A 10,609-nucleotide genomic window follows, 5' to 3' on the forward strand; every position below is an offset into this window, starting at 1 on the left:
TATTTTCTGGTGACTGAAGACACATGAGGAACATTTGAAAGGGAGATTGAAATTTCATCATCAGTATAAACTATTCTAATTACAGTACAATGAAAAAAGAAACAGCGCAGAAGAAGCATTAGGAAAAGAATGCCTTGTGCTTAACAAATCCTTGATCATAAAACTTGCCATTTTTAATGTATTCTATTTTAACTCAGATGTAAAAATTGGCATGTGATTATTCTAGTTACTGCAGTCATGTATTTTTGACAGATTTCATAACCACATGAGGTAATTCCCAGTCCCATCTTGACAAAGATATAATGGTCCTGATGGGGGAGAGTGTGTGCATGCAGCTTAGCTGCTCCATGCTTAGCTTGTAGGCATCTACTGGCACAACATCTGTCTCCCCTTCTGTTTAACAAATCTACATTCTGTCACTCAGAGCTCTGATTCATTCTCCTTGTGTGTTCAAAGATAATAAAGAAAATTATATGCAATCAATTATTATTTAGTGCTCTTACAAAAGTTTAATTGACATATTTGAACTGCCTTTGAAGGGTAAGCAGTGCAAAGGTGTCTTTGCTGTTTGTTTAAAATAGGGGGGAGGGGTTTTAAAACAGCAATACTCTTTGCTGGGGGAACAAAGCTCAAAATTAAACCTTCTCCAAATAGGCTATACTGCTGAGGTTAACTTTTCCACAGAGAGAGAAAAAAAATAATTGGACCACTTGTTTTGGTTTCCTTCCTCCCAGCTATAGCCAATGCCTGAGAGCATGCTGTCTTGTCTAGTGTGATGGAGAGAACAGCGCAAAGAGCTGAGGGAATGGAAATCCAAAAGAGACAAAAAAAAAGAAGCAAGGTTAAAGAACAAAAGAAACAACTCTAAAGCATGTTAGAAATTCCGAATTTGGGGCAGAAATAGCGGAAAAATTACAAAATAATTCCAGTTACCATTACAAGTGATCTTTTTGCTCTCAACATATTATTGTGAGAAGTTCAGGAATAATAATCTGTTCACCTTCGGTCAACACAGACTTTTATTGAAACCAAGCAGTCCTGTGGTTTGCATTCTGCAGGCAGAATATTCCTTTCCATACTGTAAAAGTCTTGGAGATCTATGGAAACACTTAAATCTCGACCATGAGCCAGAATGGCAAGTGGCTGGCCTACATTGAATTTGTAGCAGATTAATCACAGGTTCTGGACTTCTCTGAGTGAGATATGACCTTCCACTGCTGCAGACATCTTCTTTGATTGATGAATATGAACTGAGTCTCATCAGTGCCAGTGGAATAGTATTATGTTCCTTACTTTGTTCATCGGTATTTGATTAAATACTCCAGTTATAGAGATGTGTATTATCAGTATTATCAGCTCAGTTGTCTGAATAAAAGCAAGTTGTATTCCAGTGAAAGATGTAAGCAGACTCTTGTTAAAATCCTGGATAGATGATATGAGAAGTTCTTTCCTTTTTCTGCTGTGCATGCAATTTTGTGTAATGGCTTGTGGGCAAGTGTAATCTGAAGCAAATATCGCCTACTGTTCTCTGTGTTATGTGTTAATTGACACCAGTGGAAAGGAGTGAGGGCCCCGTGTGATTAATAGCTACAGGCAGGGCCGTTGCCAGACTTTTTTGTGCCCTAGGCAAGGCCAAAAAAAAATGCCAACTTGGATTTTCAAAAATAGATGTTTTGTAGAAAAAAATGAAAAGCAAAACACTTTAAACTGCTAAATTTATTTTAAATTGCAAGAATAAGTAATACATCAATCTTTTATTATTTTTCTCAAATACAAAAGAAAATATCTTGGCACCCAAATCATTTTGATCTAAAGGGCACTCAATAGAATGCATACCTCTGCCAAGGGAAACACAACAGTAAAACCTTTTACTTCACTCACCTTTAAGTCTATGAAGGTGTGTGAAGTAAAAGCTCCCAGCTCTGGTGACCAGAGCACCCAACGCCTGACTCTGAACCCTCCCCTCAGCTTACACTGGAGCACCCAGTACCCAACTCTGAACCCTCCCCTTGGTCTACACCGAAGCTCCCAACACCCGACTCCGAACCCTCCTCTCAGCAGTTGACACTGGAACTCCTGATGCCTGACTCCGAACTCTCCCCTTGGCAGCCTGCCTAAAGGCACAAACCGGAGCTCCCGACGCCGACTATGAACACTCTCTTTGCCCTACTTCAACTGTAGGGCACAATTTCCTCTCTTCAGCAGTGCTTCTCAGAGGTCTGCACCCTAGCTGGCTGCTTAGTTTGCCTAACAGTAGCACCAGCCCTGGCTACAAGTGCCATTCCTTTGTAGTTTTCTCACTTCCAGGTGAACAAAGAAAGAAAAATTGATCTCCATTGCAATATTGCCATTTCAGTGTATAAAGCCACTTGTTACACGAAAATCCTATCTTATTGCCATTGATTATGGCTTTGAATTGACCTCTGTCAAAGGTGCCTGCCTTGACATTGCCTTATTCATATTGTTGATGATTTGCTCATGAACAGATTCAATCTGGCAGAGGCTCACAGTAGCTTTTTGGCAAGTTGACTGACTTTCCTCGGACAACATTTCCACTCTTAATCATCAAGTTTCTGTTTTGCCAATTGTAACCACAGATCTGGAAATCTTCCACCCGAGCATTCAACTTCATTGTACTCTAATCATATCACTTTATCCAACTCTGTTGCAGGGTAAGTAGCTAATTGCTTGTTCTGCGGGTTGCAAAATGCTTTTTAGCATTGTTACAATCTAGAAAGTATCTGAAGAGGTTTCAAATAAGTCACACTTAAGTTGATATGTAATTCTGTTCACTCTAGCCCCATCCACGCTGGCACGTTAACCTAGTAATTAACTGCCAATCTACCAGTTAACATGCCAGTGTGAATGCTCACGAACCAGCACGCAGGAGTCAGATCACCCTGGGGATGAACCACTTAGGGAGGGTGTATCATCGCCAATTTATTTTGCATCAGTGTGAAAGGGACAGGGGGTGTGCAGGATGTCACCACTGGAAGATAGGCGCCCTTTGCTCTGGGCTGTCGGGTGGTAAGTGTGAAAGGGCGCAGAGAACCAGTTAACATTGGTTCAGTGTGAACAGTGAAAATGCTATTTTGAACCGGTTCGTTGAAGTACCAAATTTACTGGTTAGCCAATGTGTGAATGCACCCTTGTTACAAAGTTAGAAATGACCAAACCCATTAAAAGGGGTTGAAGATTGAGAATGACCAAATGCCTGTGCTTGTATAGGGTTTTATACTGTCAGCTGAAGTTCTGAGCATGCAGTGGAGTTGGTGCTCCTCTGTGGATGTCACCCGTGTCAGCATTGCTAATGGGAGGATGTATTTAAATTCAGCCCAATTGTAATATCTTTTTGACTCCAAATTCCTTTTGTGCTTTGTCTCATGAATCGACTGTAATAAGGCTTACTCTTATTTCCACAGGCTGACCTTTTGGGAATGCTGAGCTTCTCCTGTGTTGTTCATGGGGAAACCTCCTGCCGTCTGTTCAAACCGTACATCATTTCCGTCAACCGATAAGAATCAATTGGAAGACAACATATCTGTCTCTTCCCTTTTACATTCAATTGGATCCACATGGGAACATTGTGTTTTGTCTCCAGATACCTTGCATCTTTAACATTTGGCACCAATACAGTGTTAAAGACTGAAACCACTGGAGAAAAACTAATGTGGCCAATAGTAAAACAAGATTTAAATGCAGAGTGATTTTATAGTCAGAATGACCCTGCCTCAACAATGTTGAGAACAATCACTTAGACTGGTTTATGAACTTGTCACATTGCAATCAGGTTATCCACAATGAGGCAGTAAGCATTTTCACAAGGGTGATACGTTAATGCATGTCCTCTATTTATAAATATAATTCCCTGAAACAAAAACATTAATTTACATTATATTTATATACTCAAGCAGAAAAATTCCTGAAATGTCTGGAAATTCAACAATGCTCAGAAATTATTGTTAAATGTTACAGGTACACATGTAAACCAAGCATTCAGGTCAGGTTTTCTCTGACAAGTATGCAGCTGATACACCCTTCACTGGGCCCAATCACCACTTTTAAATTTTAACCTAAAGCAAACCAGTGAATCTTAAAGGGGAAGTGCACCTGGTCTACCGACAAATTTCAGAAAATTTCACGGTTGCAAGAGCTTGAGAGAGGAGCCATTTTCTAAGAAATGGTCCAGGTGTGGGTAGGTAAAGGGACATCTTATTCCCTGAAGGAGCAGGAAATTCTCCCAGACTATAGCCACTGAGGATGCTTGTAAGTATTAATAGAAAAAGGATCATGTTCATTCCCTCATGGTGGATAAACTGATTGTGATGTGACAGACTCATATGCTGACAATACAAATTTGGTTATGGTTTAATTCAATGGTACAGTATGTGGAACATGTAGACGGCATGTGTTGTTTCTAACGTTTCTATACTGTTTTACTATTATAGACACTGCTGTGTTCAGAATAGGTTTGATGGGTTCGAAGAGACAAGATTGGACACATTATCAACAATGATCTTTATTTGCACACAAGGGAATTCACAAAAGGGAACATACTCACAGACTAACCTGGAATAATACAAAGATAACCACATATCAGGTGCAAATAAATCACTGCTAAATATTTTCAACTCCCATCTGGGAATGCAGGGGTTAAATACACAATGCCCATCCGCCTACAGGCACAGCACACTAATGAACAGTAAATTAATTACTGTATAACTAACAAGTATGTCTAATGAACCTGGTTTCCGGCATTGACTGCGGCTCATGGTTTGGGATTAGTCCATTGCAGTTAGCCTCAGGTGCCCGCACGCTGCCAACAGACTGGACTTCGGTGATGGTCTCGAGGCAACAGCAAAAGAGAGATCAAGGCTCCATGTGATACATTTTTTCAATGCTGGGCCCGTCCACGTGACCTGTGAGACCCAATCACGAGTCAGCCTCACCTCTGGGCAGTGAGGTGAAGTGACTTCTGACTAGGGTCCAGCCAGAAAAGTACATGACCCTCCGCAATCCACATTCCCACCGGGTTCTAGATGTTGAGGCCACATGATGCTCCACAATCCATACTCCAACCAGGTTCCAGATGGAGAGATCTCATGACCCTCCACATTCTTCACTACAGCCACATTGTTTAAGACAAGCTTCTCTATCAAGGCTAATCTTCCAGGTGCCCACTCCGGCACATTTTCCCGACCAAAAAGCAAAACATATATGCAATTACATCCTGGAAACGTGAAATTTACAGACGGCAGTAAACAGAGTACATGAGGTTGCATTTGCAACAGATTTGATATCTCCAGTTGATAAACTTTCATCAGTAAAATTATTGGCCTGAAACTTCAACTCTGTTTCTCCTTCTGCAGGTGCTGCCTGACCTGGTGAGAATTTCCAATACTCTCAGTTTTGATGTGTTTTCCTGTCAAGGTTGTCCCTTCCTCTGATGCATCAGACAGCTTAACCTTTTCAGCTGAGATCAATGGCCATTACTGATCGTGAAGCTGATTGCACATCAGAACAATAGACATATCTCTCAAATTTTGACAATAACCACTGATAATTAGAATTATAAAGTGCTTTTGACCAAGTATAACAGCCCAAGGTGCTGAACAAAATGTCATCAAATAAAATAGAACCTTGTGCCTCATTGCCTCATGAGGATATGAAGCTGATTTTCAACAAATAGCCAATATACTTTAAGGAACAATCATAAGAAAGGAAAAAGAACACTGGAGACCAAGTACTTTAGGGACATCACTCTAACTTAGGCCATTGGGAACTGAAAGCAGATCCACCATAGGCCATAAAGTCATTGAGTCAATTGCACAGATACAGGCCCTTTGGCCAATGACCTTACAACAACCCTCTAAACTAAGCCAGTTTACCAGCGCTTGTTCTGCGCCTTGGTGATGTAAATGATTGCGAGGATACTTCTTCAATATTGTGAGAGTCCCTGTCAGGCAGTGTATGTCAGAGTTTTCTTTAATGATCATGAATGTGTTGACATATACACTGTAGGAAGTACATATGCACTAAGATTTTTATTTACTGTTGCTGAACTGGTACCCTGTAAAAAAGAACTACAAAACAACAATAAAAAGACAACATACTATATACTTGATCGAATTTAAAAAGACAATAAATACACTAAAAAATATAGATAATTAACAAAGTTATCCAAATGCAAACCTAGTCATCCTAGTTCAACCATCGTTTAGGTGAAAAAAAATCATCCCCAGATTCATTCTGGACCTCGTACCCCTTATCCTAAACGTATCCCTCTGCTTTTTGACACCTCTCCTTTCATAGTATCAGCACCATCTGTGCACCTCATGATGACAGTACAGCTAAAAGCGTGCACAAGAAGAGGAATAAACAGATCTCAGACATAGGATATTAACAAATGGGTGTAATCGTGAAATGATGATGTCTTTAGAGTCAAGGAGCCAAAATAGGTCAGGAGTGTAGTGACTTTGGAATGAGTTTGCACCTGGGTTGCAGAAATTTGTACATCTTTGATGTTTAGGGAGAGAAGGCAAAGATTACTGACCAAGATCGTGTTGGAATAACCAACCAACCAGTTACAATGGGACAGGAGCCATGCTGCAGGGAATTAGTTATTTAAAAAATATTTCAGGGCCTTCATTTGTAGGACTCGGTACCCTGTTGCAACATAAAAATATATTCAATACACTGCAAAAAAAAATATTTTCTTCAGTTCGTTCTTGTAAAGTAGGTCATCAACATCATTTTTCTTTGAACAATGAAGTAGTACAATGTACATCTCCAGGACCTTTGCAGCACAAAGATTGAATTACATTACCCCTTTCATCCTGATACGGCTTGCCTGATTTATTGCCAATGTAATGCCACAAACACTCCCACATAGAATTGTTTCAATTCTGTTAGTTATGATTATATTCATGACTTTTAAACACATTCGGTTATGGATAGTATAAATTGCTTAAAGCACTTTCATTCTTATTTGCAAAACAAATCTGCTGAGTCATCGGTTCGATAATTGACATCAACATGTCAGTTGAATGTGTGGGATTTAGTTCATGTGAACCTAGGTGGAAATAGACTGTAGAAAGAAATTTTGTTTTTTGAAACAGCAATTCTGCAGTGTGATTCATTTAATATTTAATTTGGAGAGCAGCTCACATATAAAACATTAGATGCAGATTTTCTAATAGCTTCAGCTGAAATATATTTAATGCATCTCCTTTGAGTTGCTTTATAAAATTATATGCAGTCAAACATTTCTACATTTTCATAAATATTACTATGGCACACATGGATATAAAGTTGAAATGTGAGCAATTATGTGGGAAAACAATATCATGAATAATGATCTTGTGACTCTCATTAGAATCAAACTCACTCTTTGCGATGTTTATATAGCTTCTCTTTAAATTAATCTCTCCTATTCATCTCAGTGTGTTTGAATAGTTTAACAGTCATGAATCTACATTTGTATGAAGAAGCAGAGATGAGACACATTTAACTGGTACTAAAATGATGCTTAGACCCTCACCCTAACATTAAATGTCTATTAACTAGAGATTTGGGAAGGGAATCAATTCTTAGCCTGGCCCCTAGTTGGATCATACTGTGCCACAAAAGCATAACGACTTCTGAGTGTTTTAGGTATTGTGATTTAATGAGTGCCACCACACTTTGTGGCAATACATCATGCAAATAAACATGTTAGATGGCGGTGATGCCAGAGCTGCTGCAATGGCAATGCTCCCACTGGTGCAGACCCTCGGGGAGAAGAGAGCGGAGGTGCAGCGCTCCCATAGGGTCCAGTCACCCAGTCGATGGCCGTCAGCTCTGCACGGGCTTTGAACAGCCTGTTGAGAGAGGCGACAGTGGTTTTAGTCAAAATCCCGTGACCGTGGGTCTGCGCCCAAGATGGCGGAGCCTATTAATTAGCAGCAGTCATGAGGGGTTGCAGACTTCGGGGAAGTGGAGGACTGGAGCAGGGCACCAGAGCACAGGAAGATCACGCACCGTCTGAGAGGGAGAAGCAGAAGAGGAGATGACCCGAGGGGGCGGTGACCATGGCGGCGGACCAGTGAGGGCCTCTGCGGCTGAGGGACCGGTGCATGTGGCAGGCTGTTGGTGACTCGAGGTGAGGAACCTGCAGAAGCTGTGGGCTGCCGGAGACTGCTGTCAGGAGACTCGCTGTGGACTGCTAGAGACTGGCTTAAACTGGCTGGAGGGGTACCAGATATTGGAACTGGGATGCAAAGAGGTGCCGAAGGTGCTGAAGACCATGTTGGAGGTTTGAATCTGGAGCACGGGTTGCCAATAGTTTGGACTGGAAACTGTTTGGCTGCAGGGGCTGTGAATGTGCTGGTGGCGAATCTATGGGCACTCAGGGACTCTCTTTTGCTTCTTTCCCTCTAACTTTAAGAGGTGCTTAGGCAATTCCTTCCGGTGGCAAATCTGTCTGCCTTGCAGCAGGCAAAGAGAAATTTCATTTAATAGGATAATGTCTCTCTTAGAAAGTAATTGAAAACAGGATTGTGTATGATTCTGCATTCTTAACCCCACCCCAACACACACACACACACACACACACACATCTTGTTCAACTCCCAGTATGGGTTGGGGCAACTCCCAGTATGGGTTGGGGCATGAGGACTCAGCACTTAGGCAAGGTTGTGCAGGACTTCAGGTCTGTGACTCTGTATCTTGTTGAAAGTGCACTGGGAAAACTCATGTTCACTTAAAAAAACAATGAATTTCAAAAAGAAATTATGAGTGGGACCAGTAGAGCTATAACAGGACATTTATCCCTCACCATTCTTCACTATGGGGAGTGGACACTGAGAACATGCCTTCTTCTGAACAATCATTATATGGAAACAAGTTTTCTGGTTCAATAATGCACACCAATGTTTTATAGTCCCTCCTGTTAATTTTTTTCATTTAACTTTATCACCTCGATTCTCTCTTCCTTTCTTCCTCAAGTGTTTATCTGGCTTCTCTTTAAATGCTTCTCTCCTGCTCTTCTCAGTAAGTCTCTCAGAGGGAGCCAGGTCCACATTTTCACCGTTCATCAAAAACTCTTCTCCAATTCCCTCTTTGATGAGATCTTATTTCAGGTTTGTTGTTCCCACCAAATAGAAACAGTCCCTCATTAGAGTTTTCCCCATAATTTCAGCATAAAACTAAACTAAATTGACTTAAAGCACAGAAATATTGTACTTGTTTCCGGATCTCTAATTGTCTGTCTGAAAGTTCATGTCATGTTTTTTCAAGGTGATTTCAAACATGAGCCTCTCCCCTAATGACATCAATGATATTACAATACAATAAGGTCTCCCCTAGTATGATTTTACACCTCACTTGTCTGGTAGTAGAGCAACCAAGATTTATTAATTCAGTTTCTGTAACATTTAAAGAGTCTATGTTCAACTTGCATGACCTTAGAAACAGCCGTGCATGTGCTTGGATGACTTTGTGGTGTTCTCAGATTCCTAATTTCAGGATTATTTTGGGGTTACTGCTGAATACTTTCACAACCCACACTTTAATGCTCTCTGTTGAATTAGAGAGGTCACCCAAACTCCATACTCAGGAACAAGAAATCTCATCTTTCCCTTCAGCCCACAGGAGCAGACCGAGACACAAATAATTAATTAAATTATCTTTTCCCAGTTTTCTCCACTCATCCCTGGAGATGTTAATATTTACTTGAGTATCTTTCAATAACCAAAAGATATATGATCCAATGATCATTGGGGGATCAGAAATGGAGAGGGTGAACAAATTTAAGTTCTTGGGAGTCACTATCTAAGAAAATCTTTGCTGGACCCAGCACACTAATGGCATTATAAAGAAAGCACATCACGTGCTTCTACTTCCTCAGGAGTTTGCAGGAGTTTGGTATGATATCGGAAACACTGGCAAATTTCTACAGATGGGTCATCATGGACTGGTATGGTGTCACCAATACCCCTAAGTGAAAAGCCATGAAAAAGGTAGTGAGCACAGCCCAAGACATCAGAAACGAAATCCTCCTCACCATCAAGAACATCTACAGGGAATGCTGCTGTTGGAGAGCAGCAGCAATCATCAAGGATCCACACCACCCAGAACACACTCTGTTCTCGCTGCTACCATCGGGAAAGAGGTATAGATGCCACAAGACTCGCATCTCTAGGTTCAGAAACAGCTGCTACCCCTCCAACATCAGACTCTTCAACAACAAACTCAATCAGGGACTTATTTAAGGATCCTTACTTTTGTACTTGATTGATTTTTTTTCTCTGTATTACATAGTCAGTTGTTTATGTTTCATTGAGTATTTTTTTTTGCACTGCCAATAAGTAGTAATTCTGCCTCGCCTGCATGTCATGTCAATTCTCTGACAATAAATCTGAAATCTGAGATTCTTTGGCCATGCCACTTTCAAACTTAAGGGGCCTTTGACCAAACTTATGTTGTTCTAGAGAGAGTAGGCAGCTGGCAAATGGAGAGTGGAGGGAGGTGAGGTGAGATGAGAAATCAAGAGGGAAAGGATCGGGGTGAAAGGAGAGAGCTGAGAGAATTGGGCGAAGGGGCACAGATGTAGGGAGAGAGGGGGAGCTGG

The 10,609-nt window shown here is 41.0% G+C and overlaps 1 long non-coding RNA gene across 1 annotated transcript in view; it reads left to right on the forward strand.

The window, feature by feature from the left end:
• The window catches only part of LOC138742890 (uncharacterized), a 146,054-nt gene extending 139,490 nt beyond the window's left edge, over nt 1–6,564 (forward strand). Inside the window, exon 4 of the long non-coding RNA XR_011344499.1 lies at nt 3,423–6,564. This is a non-coding gene — a long non-coding RNA (uncharacterized lncRNA). The remainder of the gene's footprint in view (nt 1–3,422) is intronic.
• Nucleotides 6,565–10,609: the final 4,045 nt, after the last annotated feature.

This window comes from Narcine bancroftii, chromosome 9 (assembly GCF_036971445.1).
Source record: "Narcine bancroftii isolate sNarBan1 chromosome 9, sNarBan1.hap1, whole genome shotgun sequence".
Classification (NCBI taxonomy): Eukaryota; Metazoa; Chordata; class Chondrichthyes; order Torpediniformes; family Narcinidae; genus Narcine; species Narcine bancroftii.